Below are 16673 nucleotides of genomic sequence, written 5' to 3'. Positions count from 1 at the left end.
AGGTCCCAAAATCTCCCTCCAAGGACACAACCCAGTGACTTAACTTCCTCCTGCTAGGCCCTACCTCTTAAAGGGTCCACAACTTCCCAATATTCCCACAGGCTGCTTACCAAGCTTTAACACATAGGTTGGTGGCCACATATCCAGCATGTAACAAGAGGCTTTTACTAATCTATAGAAATTTCTTGGTTAGGTACAATTGAAATAGAAATTTTTAGCTTAAGTTCACCCGAGTGGCAAGTTCACTCTACACTCTATCCTCTATACTCCTATCCTCCAGTATCCAACACAGAGTCTGTGAAATGAATAATGGTTTGACAGAGAAAATATGAATGGCTAGAGAAAGAGATAATGGGTGGACTAACAACCAGATGGACACAGAGACACGAGTATCTGCAGTCAGGTAGTGACTGTCTCAGAGTAATAACAGTCATGACAGTGCTACATCATTCTTCATTTGTTTGCTACTTAATCTTCAGGATTTTGTGAACTGTTTGCTTGATTAACTTGGAAGAAAATCTCAACTCTTGATTAACTTCAAGAACAGAAGCTGGGCATGGTGGCTCAAACCTGTAATCCTAATGACCTGGGGTGGGGGGCGGCAGAGATTAGAGGATTGCAGTTTGAAGGCAGCCTGAGAAAAAAGAAATTTAAAAGGTTCTATCTCAACCGATGGCTAGGTGTAGTGGTGTGCCCTGTTATCATAGCTATGGGGGAAGTACAATAGCTGGGTACAGTAGTGCATACCTGTCATCTCCAGTGATATGGGAAAGCACAAATAGCCCAGGCTAACCCTGGCATACAATGAGATCATACCTTTAAGATAGCCAATGCAAAAATAAAAAGAGCTGGAGGCATGACTGAAGTGGTAGAAGTTCTCTAGTAAGAGTTCAATCTCTAGTTCTATATAAGGAAGGAAGAAGGGGAGGAAGAGGAGGAAAGGGGAAGGGGAGAGGGAGAGGGAGAAGGAGGAGAAAGAGAAAGAGAAGAAGGAGAAGATTAGAAATGTACTGGGAACTAGCTACTTAAGAAATTGAGATCAAGAAGATTTTGGTTTCAGATCCTCTTGGTAGGAAAGTATACGAAACAGATTCCTTCTCAAGTGATAGCTGGGTATAGTGAATGCCCATTGTCTCCGTTACAAAAGGAAGCTGAAAATAGGAGGGTCATGTTCCGTGGCAAGACATGAGACCCTTTCTCAAAAATAACCAGTGCTGAACTGGGTGCTGGTGGTTGACACCTGTAATCTTGCCTAGAAAAGTCTGGGGGATTCTATCTCCAATTAATCAGCAAAATGCCAGACTGAAGGTGTGGCTCAAGTGGTAGAGAAAGGAAAAGAAACAAAAAAGAAGGGAAGGGAAGTAAACGGAAAGGAAGGAGGAAGGAAACTGTGAGATATTCACTTATACTTGAATTACTTTTCCTTGCTGCCATTTAGATGGTTTTGCTTTTTGGTGATTATATACATTTCAGATAGACATGATAAACATCCCTTTGGATGACAAATGTCCAGCAAACAGGACTGCTCAGACTTAAATCATGTCAGGGACCAGGGTTAGCAGTTTTCCAGCCCGCAGCACACCTCTCTCTTAAGAGGTGCCATTGTGTTTTTGATGCCAACACTCTTCCTCCAGAACACTTTTTTCTCATGGTAGACCAGAGACTTTTTTGTTGTTGTTGGTCCTGGGGCTTGAACTCTGGGTCTGGGCGCTGTCCCTCAGCTCTTCAGCTCAAGGCTAGCGCTCTACCACTTCAGCCACAGCGCCACTTCCGGCTTTTTCTGCTTATGTGGTGCTGAGGAATTGCAGGGCTTCATGCATGCAAGGCAAGCGCTCTACCACTGAGCCACCTTCCCAGACCTGACCAGCTAGACTACCAGCTATGCTCAGGTAGGGTTTTAGGTAGTGTCTCAAGTTTCTTATTAAGAGAAAATTCAGTAGCCAACTTGTTAGAGCTGTCTTCAGTCCCAGCTACTGTCTCATGAACCTTCTCTAACCAATTCACTGTCTACTCATTCTCTGCCCAGAGTCTAATGTCCCTGAGTCATGTGGTTCTGCCAGCTGCCCCACCCCTGACCTGGCTCTACCTGGCTTCTTGTTTATCAGGCCTACCTGCCTGCTGTGACCCAGCCCAGTAGAGCACAAGGCCATACAGTTAGTCATTCCATATGATAGAGTATAGGATATTCTGAACAGTCCCAACCTGAACTCTTCTTAGTAGTATTTTTCCCCATTGCTTCCACTTCCCACCCACTGGGGCAAGGCAGAGCAAGTGTACTCCAACTTCTGTGTGAAGGTCACCGGGTGTTGTAGACCCTTTAAAGGCAACAAATGCAATCTTTAAGACTTCTCTCTTCCCTAGGCTGCAAGCACCAGGTCCAGCAATGTCTCTTCAGTTTACTTGCTTCCCAGACTATCACTGTTCTGGATATATCCTGCTCTGTCATATTTATTGTTGAGTTTTTCAGACTATGGATGAGCTACCCCAGGCCACAGAGATCTAAGACAATCTGACAACTAAATGCCATGTGGAAACCTGGTTTGGATTCTGGACCAGAACAAGCTGATCAGTGGGACAATTGACTGAATTTGAATAAGATCTGTCAATTAGCTAACAGCATCAATGTCAGGTTCCTGGTTTTGATCATCACAGTGTTCTTTTTTTTTTTTTTTTTACAAGGATAAACCACTGTTTGGGTTCCCAAGTTTTATACAAGAACTCACACAAAATATTCCAGATAAATGAATTTTAATCCTCGTCTTCCTCCTCTTCTTCGTCCTGGTTAATTTGGAAGTAACATAATTCGTAACTCTCTTTGCTGTTAGCAACTACGCGTAACCAATCACGTAGATTATTCTTCTTCAAATATTTTTTGGTGAGATATTTCAAATACCTTTTGGAGAAAGGCATCTCAGAGGTTACAGTGATCTTGCTTTTGCTTCTCTCGATGGTGACCACTCCTCCACCAAGATTTCCAGCTTTCCCGTTCACCTTGATTCTCTCTTGGAGAAACTGCTCAAAATTGGCAGCATCCATGATTCCATCTTCTACAGGGTGGGTGCAGTCCAGGGTGAACTTCAGAACCTGCTTCTTTTTTTTGCCCCCCTTCACCACAAGCTTTTTCACGGGCGCCATGGCGGCAGCGGAGGCAGAAAAGCCATCACACTGTTCTATAAGATAGAAACATTTGGTAAAGCTCCGAGAACAGAATATAAGAACTCAGTGCAAATATGTGGAAATTGTTGTTGTTATTGTTGTTGTTGTTGTTGTTATTATTATTATCTTGGTGGTGTTGGGGATCAAACCCAGGGTATCTACCACTGTACTAAATTTATAGCCCAGCGAAAAGTTTTTAAAAGTTAGCTTTTTGCCAGATGCCAGTGGCACATGCCTCTAATCCTATCTACTCAGGAGGCTGAGATCTGAGGATCACAGTTCAAAGCCAACCTGGACAGGAAAGCCCACGAGACTTTATTTTTTTAAACACCAAAAAAGCTGGAAGTGAAGCTGTGGTTCAAGTGGTAGAGCAATACCCTGAACAAGAAAGCTCAGAGACAGCACGTAGGCCCTGAATTCAAGGAGCAGCACGTGAGTGTACATGCATGCGCATGTGCACGTGCACACACACCGTCTTTCACATGTTGCATTAGCTTTGTGAAGGGTCAACTAGCTTAGCTGGAACTCAGTTCCCAGAATTCCCTTCTGTGTATCATTTAGAGTTGGAATGAGCCACAAGGGATGCTTGCAAGAGATTTAGAAAGCAGGTCAAGCAAGGTACACCATTAAGGAGCTGTTGCACCTTTGTGTGTTGTCATTAACACTTGCTGATCTACTCCTCCAAGGGTTGATTTATCCCCTTCGGGGAGGAAAGGCACCATTTAAAAAGGGGAAATTTGGAATCTTGAAGTTCTTTGATCCCTATTTAATATATGTTCAGCATTTTCCCCAAAACTGCTTTTCTGTATTGGCCAGTACACCCACTGCATGATTCCTGTGCATCACTCAGTCATTAGTCATTTCTATGAACTATATCATCATCATTTTACAATGCTCTGATAAGAAACTTGATTAGCAAGTTCATTGCTCTTAGCACATCTGTATCAATGGTTATCTTCCTGAGTAAGCAAGTCTCATTGCTTTCACATATCAAGCTAGCAGCAACTGTGAACAAACTTTCTCTCACGTGAGTTGCCATCAATCCTGGTGTTATCAGCTTAACATTTTCTTGATGTATCAGACCAAATAAGGCATCTCTTCAATTATCTGTAACTGATGTAACTTGCCTTACTTGTTTAGGATTCAAAGAGGATTCATATAATTTTTATTGTTCTGATTAATCTTTCGAATCTCCACATGTCCAAATCAACTCAGGCTACTGGAATAAAGTACCACAAACTTAAAACATCAGAAACTGGTGGCTCATGCCTATAATCCTAGCTACTCAGAAGGCTAAGATCTGAGGATAGAGGTTCGAAGCCAGTCAGGGTAGGAAAGTCTGTGAGATTGTTATCTCCAATAAATTAATCAACCCCCCCCCAGAAGTGGTGGTGGTGTAGCTCAAGTGGTAGGGCACTAGCCCTGCAGCAAAAGAAGCTTAGGGACAGTGTCTAGGTTCTGAGTTCAAGCCCCAGGACCAGAAAAACAAAACAAAATAGCAACAACAAAAACTCAGAAACTTATTCTCCTAGAGTTGCAGAAGTGAGGCATCCACACTTAAGGGGTAAGTAGGCTGGAGGGTTTAAGGGAGAGTCTGTCAGGGCCTCTTCCTCAATCCTCCTAATTCCCGGTTGGACAGGAATTTTGGAAGGATATTATTCATCTCAGTGCACTAAATAAACTCCTGCCTCCTACCTACTTATACCATGTTGTATTGGCCAAAAGAACCCAGAGCATCTCTAACTTCTGTTTCTTCCTGCTTTTCCCCCTCCATCTTTGTGTGTTTGTCCTCTCCCTCCCTGCCTCCTTCTCTCTCTCTGTGTCTCTCTCTCTGTGTCTCTCTCTCTGTGTCTCTCTGTTTCTGTCTCCATCTCTGTCTCTGTCTCTGTGTCTCTCTGTCTCTTTCTCTTGTTTCCATCTGTGTTGCCTCATACTCACCTGCTGTGCTGATGTCACTGAGGAAAGAAAGGGGAACAGGTAGATAGGCATAAAAAGTGGCCAGCATAACATGTGACAGATAACATGTGTCCCCTCATGGTGTTTAGGCCCCTGCTCAAATGCTTCCTCTTCCCATAATGCTGAGTTCCTGCTCAGATGCTTCTTTCCATATGTCCCTGCGTGCCTGCTCAGCCAATAAAAAGAGCCTGGGTGGTGCACACACACACACGTCATCAAGCAATGGAAGCAAAGCCCAGGGGAGGACATATGGAAAGAGCCCTGTTCTATAAAAACTGTCCTCCAAGCAGATTCCATTAGACTCCTCTTTGGGGGGCTGTCTCCAGTCTCCCTATCACAGCTCTCCTTCACTTTAAAATAAACTTGCTCAGTTTACATTAAACACTTTCCTGCCTTTTAATTGTTTAATGGGTAGAGATAATAAATCCATGCCCCTGGATGGCATCATCACAGGCAAGTGGGTCTCTCCCAGCATTGGACCCAGACAAGAACAAGGACACTACACTCTTGGATCCTGTGCAGAGGCTTTCTCTTTAGGACAGCTGTGCTGGGAGGAGGCTGTAGCCTCAGGCCCATGTACATGCCCCCTGCAGTAAGGACAGCCCTTGTCACCATTTTCACACATCCTCTTCCTATCTGGTTAGCTTCTCCCTTGGGAGGAGAGCCTAGTCATTTGAGGCAGAAGCCAGGTGAATTCTGGTGTGGCTATTTCAGTGCATACGAGATCTAATACTTAGCCTGCAGTGACAAAGATTCAATCAGCTTTCTCTCTCTTTTTTCAATCAGCTCTTCATACCTAGAAATATGAAGAACAGCTCTGTCAAGCTGCACATCAGGAGAAAATGTCCAGTTACATCCTATTTTCCAGGGTAATGATGCCTAGCTGCCACATTTACATAACTGAAGGAGACCGTTCGTGCAATTGTTCTGGGGACAAAGACTTCCTTCCAGAAGATTGGCTGTCTTCTTCAGGCTAGCTGGCAACTTTTAAATGGAAGTTTATTGAGGCAGAAAAGAAATTTTTTTTTTTTTGGAAATTCCACTTTCTAGGCACTCCATTTCCAAATCGAGTTCAGATTTGCATCATAAATTAATTTCAAGCTTGGAAGTCAGAGGTCATTAAATTTACCCCATTTGCACATTCTTTCTTTTTGAAAATTGACAAACATTTCACACTTCCCTGATTGTTGGCTTCTTTCCCAAGTTTCTCAGAAATCACAGACAGTGGCTGTGCAATAGTATTCCTGAGCTCTGATGAGATTCATCTGAAGTCTCGGCATTGACCTTGAGCTTGACGTTCTCCTTCTGGAATTTGCCTTTATGCTTTCCGGTCTTAAGGGAAAAAGACATGATGTATGAAAAATGTTGCCTCCTGAAGTTAAGTGTGGGGGCCCGGCTCTTCCTTGTTATTTTACTTGCTCCAAATAATTTTCTAAAGAAGAGTTTCTGTGGTTTCTATCATTTGTTTAAACCTCAGCTCAGTTTACATGTTAGTATTCCTGACACCAGTCTTACAGGCTGTGCTGCTTTTTGGCTCTTGTTTTTGGCTCTCTGCCCTCTCCCACTGTTATACATGCTCTTTGAAATTCTGAACTCACCCTGGCCTGGAGGTGGTTGGTTTTAAATGACCCTTCTTCCCCAGTCCAACTTTCCTTCTCCAAGAAGGTCATTAGCTATTCCTCTCTTCCTAAGTATTTGTGGAGACCTACTATGTGTCAAGCATAGCAAGAGGTAGCCCTAGGGATTTATCTCAAGGAATAAAGCTAGATATAATACCTGTTCTTACAGACTCAAAGGAAATAGGCAGTATTCAAATTATTTCATGAATACATATAAAACTAAAGAAGCCTAAAATGCTCATATAATGACCTTCCTTGCCTTCCTTCCTTCTTTCTTCTTCCCTCCTTCCCTCCCTCCTCCCTCCCTTCCTTTCTTCCCTTCTCTCACTTTATGGTATTGAGGTTTGAACTCAAGATTTCATGCATACTAGACAGGTACTCTTCCACTAAGCCATTCATCCAGTCCTATTTCTGCTCTGTATGCATGTGTGTGTGTATGTGTGTATATGTTTGTGTGTGTACATGCATGCATACACCTGTATCAGAGCTTGAACTGTGAGTCTTATATTTGGCTTGTTTGCTCATGACTGGTACTCTACTTTTTGAGCCACATTGCCAGTTCATCATTTTGCTGGTTAGCTGGAGATGAAATCTTAAGGACTTTTCTACCCTGCCTAGCTTCAAACCACAGTCCTCCAGGTCTCTGTCTCCTAAGTATCTGGGATTATAGGCATGAGCCACTGGTGCTCAGCTCTGTCTGGTTATTTTAAAAACAGGGTTTCAATTCGTGTCCTGTGCAAATGCCTGGACTGAGATCTGTCAGTTTCAGGCTTCCTGAAGCTGACAGGCACAACACCTTCCCCAATTTCTGCCCATTGAGGTGTAATCTTGTGGACTTTTCTGCGATGGCTGGCCTGGAACCATGATCCTCCCAATCTTAGTTTCCCATGTAATTTAAGATATTATGGGCATATCACTGAAGCCAGCTATGGGTTGAGCAGGGGTCTTAGGAAGTTGTGATTTCAGACTGGTCTCAAACTGTGATCCTCCCTCTGTCTCTCAAGTAGCTAGGATTACAGGCATGAGCTCCATGCTTAAATCCAATTAAAGGAGCAAGGAAAGGACTACTGAGATCTAAAAGATAAGTGGGATAGATTTACTCGGGCCAAAAATGAGAAAGAAACAATCGAATAAAAAGTGGGCAAAAGATCTGAATATGCTCTCAAAGAAGATATGTTGATGGCAAATAAGCATATGAAAAGGTGTTCAATGTCATATCCATAGGAAATTGTGACAATGATAAGGCTGGAGAAGTGATAGAGCACTTTCCCAGTATGCAAGGCCTTGGGGCCCATCCCCAAGTAAATCATACAGGCACACACATGTGCATGCATTCACAATACATGCCTACTGCTGTCTACACCAATGAGAATGGGTAAAGTCCCTAACAATACATGCTTCTGAAAATGTACTGGGAAGGATAGAGCCACTTTGGAAGATAGGTTTTATTCTCACCTTATGATCTGACAGTTATGCTTCTTGGTATGTGCCCAAATTAGCTGAAAACCACACAAAAAACCTGAGCACAGACATTTATAACAGCTGTGTTTGTAATTGTCAAAACTTAGAAGCATCCAAGAAGCCCTTCAATAGGTAAAAGGGTAAACTAGAACATCGTGTCCTGGGACACCACTCAGATGGGGGGAGATGTGCTATGAAGCCCTAAAGATACAGAAAAAGCATATTGCTAAGTGACTGAGGCCAATCCAGAAACCTGAATATTTTATGACGCCATGAAAAGGCAGATGAGCTCGAACCTGTGGCTTCTGGATAGTATCTTGGCCTAGCATTGTTTCAGAACATTTTGCCTCTGCCTCTACCCAATTTTTTCCTACTTTCTACAACCTTTCCAGGACTCTAGAGAGAGAATTTTCAGGAGGGAATGAGGAATTAATTACCAATCAATCAGAATATTGTGGACCTGACCAATAAAAAAACCAAAACACCACTTTCTACGTTATATAAGTTCAAACCAATCAGAACAGAATCCAAGGTATAGAAAAACCCTACATTTAGCTACCTGGAAAGATATAGACAGTCAGCAGTGGCCTTTAACAGAGATATTCTCTCACTTATAACCTCCATTTCCTGAGAGAAAAACTCGAGAGGCCTACAGCAGAAGCAGCCAGTAGTGGAGCTGCAAAACTGGCAGGCACTGTCTGCTGCTGAATTGTAATACTAGCAGGTGGTGCCTGCTACTGGGGTGTAACCTGGCAGTCTCTGCTCACTGTGGAGCCCACCAAAAACAACAAAGGAGGTCTGTAATACTATGACATTCTTGAAAAGACAAAACTATGGAGGTACTGTCAAGTTCAATGGTCACCAGGGGGCTGGGAGAAGAAAGGAACAGAAAAATTTTAGAGCAGTAAAATCAATTCTACGTAATAGTGTAAAGGTGCTGATCATCACAATTATTTAAATCCATAGAACATAAAACACAGTGTGAACATGAATGTTAACTATGGTCATTAGGTAATAATAATGTACCAAAGTTGATTTATAAATGATAAAAGTGTACCTCAAGCTGGGTGCTAGTGGCTCATACCTGTAATCCTCGCTACTCAGGAGACTGAGATCTGAGAATCTCAGTTTGAAGCCAACCTGGGCAGAAAAATCTAAGAGTGTCTTTCTCTCTCTCTCTTTCTCTCTCTCCCTTTTTTCTTTTGCTTGAACTTGGGGCCTAGGCACTGTCTCTGAGCAATTTTGCTCAAGGCTAGCACTCAACCACTTTGAATCACAGTGCCACATCTGGTTTTCTGGTGGTTAATTGGAGATAAGAGTCTCATAGACTTTCTTGCCTGGGCTGGCCTTGAACTACAATCCTTAGATCTCAGCCTCCTAAGTAGCTCGGATTATAGGCATGGACCACCAGCAATCAGCTCCAAAGATTTTTATCTCCAATTAACCAGCAATAATCCAGAAATAAGGTGTGGCTTAAGTGGAAGAGCCTTGAGTGAAAAAGCTAAGCAAGAGCTTAAGACCCTGAGTTCAAGCCCCAGTATTGGTACACATGCATGTGCACATGCATGCACACACACACACACACACACACGCACGCACACACACAGTACTAGTCAGTAGTGGTTGATGGTAGAAGAAGCTGTGTTTGTTTATGGGAGTGGAGGTGGGGAAAGACAAAATCTCCTCAATTTTGCTGAGAACCTGAAATTCTTATGAAGTCTGTTCATTTTGTGTTAAGTGGGAGGAGAGGTGAGGAGACTTCTATGGGAAAATGAGTGCATGGAAAGGCCCTGTGGCATGTGGAAACTTGATGATTGTACTGTACAGGACTGAAGAAAGGCCATTGTGGCTCAAGCGGAGATAGTAAAACACTTGGGAGAGCCAAAGAGAGAGGTGTGGCCCAGGCTCTGTAAGATGTAGTAGGTTGTTAAAGCTGTTTTTCACTATTGTGAAGGTTCTTGGAAGTCATTGCATCATGTTAGGGGTGTACAGGTAGGCTAGAGAGGGTTAGAATACAGTCAGACTTGTTTTTCAAAACACTCGGATTATTGTGGAGAGTGGATGGGGATGTACTGGATCTCTAAAAGCAATCAGAGTGGACGTGGGAAGCTCACATGACACTCCAGAGCAGAAAATGGTTAGTCTGAAGGGAGTGGATGATGTGGAAATGGAAAGGATTTAAAGTGGGCAGAACTTGAAGGAGGCTGAGGCCTAGGGAAGGAGGAAGAGGGAGGAGCCAAGTCTGTCTTCCAATTTGTGACCGCATCATGAAAGCTTCATTTCTTGGAGCGTTCTCTCCTTCTTTGGCTATGCTCTTTAAGGTTTTCCCCTCCTGCACATCTCCCCACTTGTTGACATCTACTTTACTTGAGTGAAATGAACAGGGTCCATCTGTATCACAAAAGACTTTTCATGATGAAGTTGTTGCTGTCTCCCAGAGGTCCAGTCACTTTTACATTATAAACCACTAGAATGTGTTTCTAGAGTGAGTGTGTGTCATCTGCAGGACAAGTAGTTGCTATATATTCATCCCTTAGTATTCTAGGGTCCTTGGTTTCAGGCCCCCTATTCCTACACTAAAATCCAAGGATAGCTCAGGTCTCATATAAAATGGCATAGAATTTGCGTATGACCTATGCATAGCTTCCTATATAGTTTAAGCCATTTTGAGATTGCTTATTTTATTCAGTCTTAGGGCTTGTACTCAGGACCTGGGCACTGTCCCTGAACTTTTTTTTTGCTCAAGGCTGGTGCTCTACTACTTGAGCCACAGCACCACTTCCAGTTTTCTACTGGTTAATTGGAGATAAGAGTCTCAAGGACTTTCCTATCCAGAACCCAATGGATAGATTATCTTTCATGGCAGACCAATATTAAGGCTGTATTAATTAAGCATCATGCTGGCTTTGAGATGGGCAGATTATTCTGAGTTATCTAGATGAGCTCATGTAGGGTCCGACAAAGCTAAGTAAGCAAACCACAGAGATAGCGGCTCCAGAATCATTCAGCCATGGTTGCTAGTTTTGAAGATGGAGCAAACAACCAGGAGCCATGGAATATAGGAAACTTCTAGAAGCTAGAAAAGGCCAGAATGCTCTCCTTGCTCTCCTAGAGCCTCAGTAAAGAGCACAGCCCTGTCAGCACCTTGATATTAACCCAGCCATACCTGTGCTGACCTTCTGAATTCAGATCTGTGAGATACAAATTTGTGTTGTTGAAAGCTAGCAAATTTGTGGTGATCCATTCTTACGGCAGTAGAGAATAATATGCCAGCATTGGGAATTTTTGTTTCATTTCATTCCAGTGGTGTGTGATTGTCATTTTAATTTGTATTTCTTTGATTTGAGGGTACAGCATATTTATTATTCGTCTACCCAGAAAAGACCTTTCTTCTAGGAAATGCTTCTAATTATGTAGGCAAAAACAGAGTAGAATATAAAAGCCCAAACTAAGTGGAACAGAACACTGCTTTGTCATTTTGAATTCTACAACTGGAGAAAAAGAAAACAATCTCCACTCTCCTGGCTCTCTTGGTCCTGAGGGAAGAGGAGAGTTGCAGCTTCAAGAAGCACTTTCTTGCTGCCTGCACCAAGCCTGTCTGGGAGCAGGGCACCAAATGAGCAGAGAAAAATGATGAAGAGGGGTATGGGCACTCTGCTCTGGCTATGAAATCCTTTCAGTGAATGATTCTTTGGTCAAAAAGCAGTTTTTCGTTGTGTTTGTGTCACTTCCCATTAACCAAGTTCTAATACAGTCATTGGAACTTGAACTGGGCTGTGCATATTGAGTAGCCCACCTAGCTGAATCAAGCTTGGTTAAGGAGATGTGCTGGCCATGGGCAATCCTGCATCCTAGGCTGGAGAATTGTGGCCCTTACTGTCAGGTTATCAAGGCAGTTGTTTAGATGATTTTCCAGAGTCTTTGGGATTCATAATATATGCAAATCAAAGTTGTGTTTTAGGCGACTTGGTATATAAAAATACCAGAGTGATAGAAAAAGAGAGAGAAAGAAAAAAGAGGAAGACAAGGAAGAGGAGGAGAAGGAGACAATAGAGGTTACTCAGGAGCCTCTGGACAGGTAAATACAGCTTTTGGAAGAGTCTGTTAGTAGCCTGAGGTCTCCAATGGTTGTCTTATTCTTTATTCATAGTCATTCCCCTTGCTAAGCAGCAAAATTCAAATCTTCTCTCTCCACTGAAAGTTCTGTACCCACTGAGAAGCCATAGAAGCCCAGAAATTGGAGTGGTGACACCTGGGAAGGACCCCAACCAGAGAAGTACCTTGTCATCTGTACAACCCACGCTAGTACAGGGAAGTCCCAGGGGCAGGGACAGAGCGGTCCTGCCTTTCCCTCTCCACTGTTTCTTGCTGAGCCCCAGGAGGGATGGGCAGAGACTCTGGAGCTACCTCCAGGACAGGGGTCCTCTACAGCTCTCCTACTTTATAACATGTCTGGATTTGGCTCCTGGTCAATAAGTGACCTTCAAAATCAAACACTTCGACAGATGATGAGGGGTTTTAAGGGTTTAGATGTTTTTAAAAGTCCTAAGTTTGCCAAAGTAAGGTGTGTGATTGCTCAGCCACTGAAGTAGTTATTTTCTGAACTTTTCTGGTGATAAGAGTCACTTCGAATGATTGTTAAAAACTCAGCCTAGTGCCAGAGGCTATTTGTGAGGCTGAGGAACTGGATGATCAAGGTTCGAAATCAGGCCAAAAAAAAAAAAAAGTCTGTCAAACACCATCTCTAAAATACCTAGCAAAAAGCCAGGCTGGAGTGAGCCAAGGCTCAGGTGGTAAAGGGCTATCCAAGCAAGTAAGCTACACAAACATGAGATCCTGAGTTGAAACCTTGGTACCAACACACACACACACACACACACACACACACACAGAGCAGATTGGAAAGTACAAATCAAGAGATTTATGTCATCAAACAGGTTTTGGGGAAACTTCCCAGGTACCTACACCAACAGGAAGTGTTTCTAGGTCAGCAGAACCCTAGGCAGGGGAGTCCTGGCAGAGCAGAGACCTGGCTGTTCACTGGCCATGGCTCTGACCTCATCATCCCTAGCCAGGTAGATGGATTTGAATGCCGAGTCAGCATCCACCCAATGTCCTTTCCTTTTGCCCATTTTAGGTGACATCTTTTCTTATGGTTGACCTGTTTCTCACCAGCATTATACAAGAAGTATGTTGGAGGTGGTTGGTGGTTGTAGTAAATCACATAACAAATGAAAACAAGTCAGAAGGAAACCCGTAGAAGACTTGACCAAGAGGAATGTACAAGTTGGGAACTGTCATCCTAGGTACTCAGGAGGTTGAGACCTGAGGATCTTGGTTCAAAGACAGACCAGGTAGAAAAGCCACAAGACTCTTATCTACAATTTAACCAACAAAAGCCAGAAATGGTGGAATGGCTCAAGTAGTAGAGTGCTAACCTTGAGCAAAAAAGCATGTGAGAGTGTGAGGCCCTAAGTTCAAGCTCCGGTTCTGGCACACACACACACACACACACACACAGGTGTGCATGTACGCACACTAAAGAGGAGTCCTAGGCTTGGATCTACTGTCAAATGTTTCTCTGAGTTCATGCTATAAGTATACATCTATATTCAGTCATTTTTTCAAATATATGAAAGTAAAATCTAACATTTATTAAGACCTCACTATATTTTAGGTCTGTCTACATGCTTTTAAATTATTTAGTCAATGCCCTCTCTCCCAAACCCTTTATGAAGTAGGGGCTGTTACGATTCCTCACTTCATAGATGAGAAAACCGAGAAGGTTTAGAGAGATGAATGGACCTGCCAAACCTGGGCATGGTGCATGTACCTGTGGTCCCAGCATGCAGGAAACAGAGGGAGAAGGGTCATGAGTTCTAGGTTAGACTGGGCTACATAGCAAGACAACTCATGAGAAAACCAAAAAGAAAAAGACAGAAAAAGAAAAATAAACCTGTCAAGGCTATTCTTTGGCTGATCAAACTATAAAGCCAAGATCTGTACTCAGCCTTCAGAACCAGAACTTCTAACTGTCATTCTGAGCAGCCTCCCTAATGAAAGACGGAAAAAAAAATTTCATGCCACATTTTAAAGGAAAACAAACATCTCCATGGAAAAGAAACAGGAAAACTGTGAACATGAAGAAAGACTGCCAACAAAAACAAATGAGCAGGAGATCAGCTCCCTCCAGATGAAAAGATAATGGTAGAGCAAGATGAAAATGGTTATAAAATAAGCAATGTTTAGATAAGATAAGAAATAAAACAGGAACAATTAGAAGCTCTGGAAATGAAAATTCCAGCATTTCAACAGATGGCTAGCTCTAGACATACTGTAGATGAATTAATAATTAGTACTTTGGAAGATGGAGCTGAAGAATTCACCCAGAACACAGCAAGGAGGTTAAAAATAATTATAAAAGGGCAAATCTTAGGAGAAATGGGAAAGCCTGAGAGGCTCCATCTCAGAGGAGATCCAAAAGAAGGATTAGAGAGACTGAAGAGACAATGGCCAAGAATTCTCCAGAATCCTCCGTGTCCACTGAATGCTGAGCAGAATAAATCACAAATCTACAGAGCATGGGGAATAATAAAGAAAACATTAACTGCTGTCAAAGGGGAAAGGAAATGTCCTATATCTGAGATTCTGAACTTGGAACTGGAGACAGCAGTTTGGAGAAGACTAATGTGATAGTTGTATTATCTTGAAAAGACACTGGGAGCGTGTTTATATTCATGAAACGTTTCTGACCATGCCAAATCCATTGGTTCACGGAAGAGCATCCACTTCTTCTGTTCTTCTCCAACTCATATACATGCTTCATTTTCTTCTGAATCTTATCCCTAGACACTTTTTGTGCATGCCATTTCTGGGGCTTGAACTCAGGGCCTGGGTACTGTCGTTGAGGTTTTTTTATTCAAGGCTAGCTCTCTACCAGTTGAGCCACAGCTCCACTTCCAGTGTTTTGCAGGTTGATTAGAGATAAGAGTTTCCTGGACTTTCCTGTCTGGGTTGGTTTGGAACAGAGGCCCTCAGACTTCAGACTTCTGAGTAGCTAGGATTATAGACCAGATACACTGATGTCTGGCTGACAAACTCTGTGTGTGTGTGTGTTAAAGCTCATGGAAGGCCATTTGGGGCTGAGCAAATGTGACCTGTATGAGAATCTTCCTAGCTATTCTTCTGTTTTTTGTTTTATTTTTTATAAGGTTTTAGGTGAATCCCCCACAAGTCTCTCTTCTACTAAGGCTATGAAAGATGTAACTTCTATTATTTTCAATAGAATAAGTGATGAGATTGATATTTTGTTATTCTCTATTTGAATGCTTTCTTTTGGGACCTTTTTTTTTGTTTGTCTATCTGTTGGGTCATCTATGTTTTGTTTGTTTGAAATGTGCAGTATTCCCAAACCAAATATCTATTCTCCTCACCTCAAATTGACTTACTTTTTAATTTTTGCTGCCTCAGCTAAAGGCTTTTCCTTCTTCTGAGCCAAGGACCTCAGTATCACCAGCAATTCCTAATCCTGATTTAGCATCCCACATCCAAGCAGTCAGCAATCCGATTACTTCTACTTATTTCTATGTACTGAAACCTATCTCCAACCCACCCAGTGACTTCAGCAATGAGAAGCCAACCACCATTGACAGGGCTGCCAAAAATGATCTCAGTTGCTACTGAGTGTATATTGGAACCACTTTTACGGAGGGAAATTTGGGCATACATTTCAATAATCTTAAGCAACTCCATAGCTTTGAACTTAACAATTGTTTATTACAGATAAGGAAATAGGAAATCAAAGGTAAAAACAGAACTTTTCCCCCCTGATTTTACTCTTATTCTTCCTTCCCCGTCCTATTACTACCAACCCCTAACAGACCTTATTTTACTTTCCTGTCATCTTTGTGTGTGTGTGTGTGTGTGTGTGTGTGTGTGTGTGTGTGTGTGTGTGTGTGCCTGTGTGTGCATGCGCACATTCACATGCCAGACTTGGGGCTTGAACTCAAAGCCTCATATTCTCTTGCCTGGCTCTTTTGCTCAAGGCTAGTACTCTACTTCTACTTACACTTCTACTTCTAGGTTTTTGCTGATTAGTTGGAGATAAGAGTCACAGATTAGTCTATCCAGGCTGACTTTAAATGGTGATTCTCAGATCTCATCCTCCTGAGTAGCTAGGATTATAGACTTGAGTCACCAGAACTCAGTCATTTTTTCTACTTAAGTCTATATTAATTGTACAAAAGGTTTTTGCCATGTTATTGCATGCATGCATGTATTTGAGTCAGATTAACAACCTGTCTTTCCCTGCTCTCACACTCCACTATTGCTAAAGCTTTCAGTGAGTTTCCTTATATTATCTTCAGACAAAGACATAGATATTATTCACTTTCCATCATTCCACTTTCCTCTCCTCTTTCATATTCATCCCCATAACGGTACTACAATTATAATCATGGTGTGTGTGTGTGTGTGTGTGTG

The 16673-nt window shown here is 42.5% G+C and overlaps 1 pseudogene across 1 annotated transcript; it reads right to left on the bottom strand.

The window, feature by feature from the left end:
• Positions 1–2696: 2696 nt before the first annotated feature.
• Positions 2697–3156, bottom strand: LOC105997445 (annotated as a pseudogene). The gene has a single exon (XR_001175644.1). The product of XR_001175644.1 is annotated as a 60S ribosomal protein L22 pseudogene (transcript).
• Between the last annotated feature and the right edge of the window lie 13517 nt (positions 3157–16673).

This window comes from Dipodomys ordii, unplaced genomic scaffold, assembly GCF_000151885.1.
Source record: "Dipodomys ordii isolate 6190 unplaced genomic scaffold, Dord_2.0 Scaffold146, whole genome shotgun sequence".
Lineage (NCBI taxonomy): Eukaryota > Metazoa > Chordata > Mammalia > Rodentia > Heteromyidae > Dipodomys > Dipodomys ordii.
The sequence above is the reverse complement of the archived record's forward strand: the minus strand, read 5'-3'. Positions and strand labels throughout refer to the sequence as shown.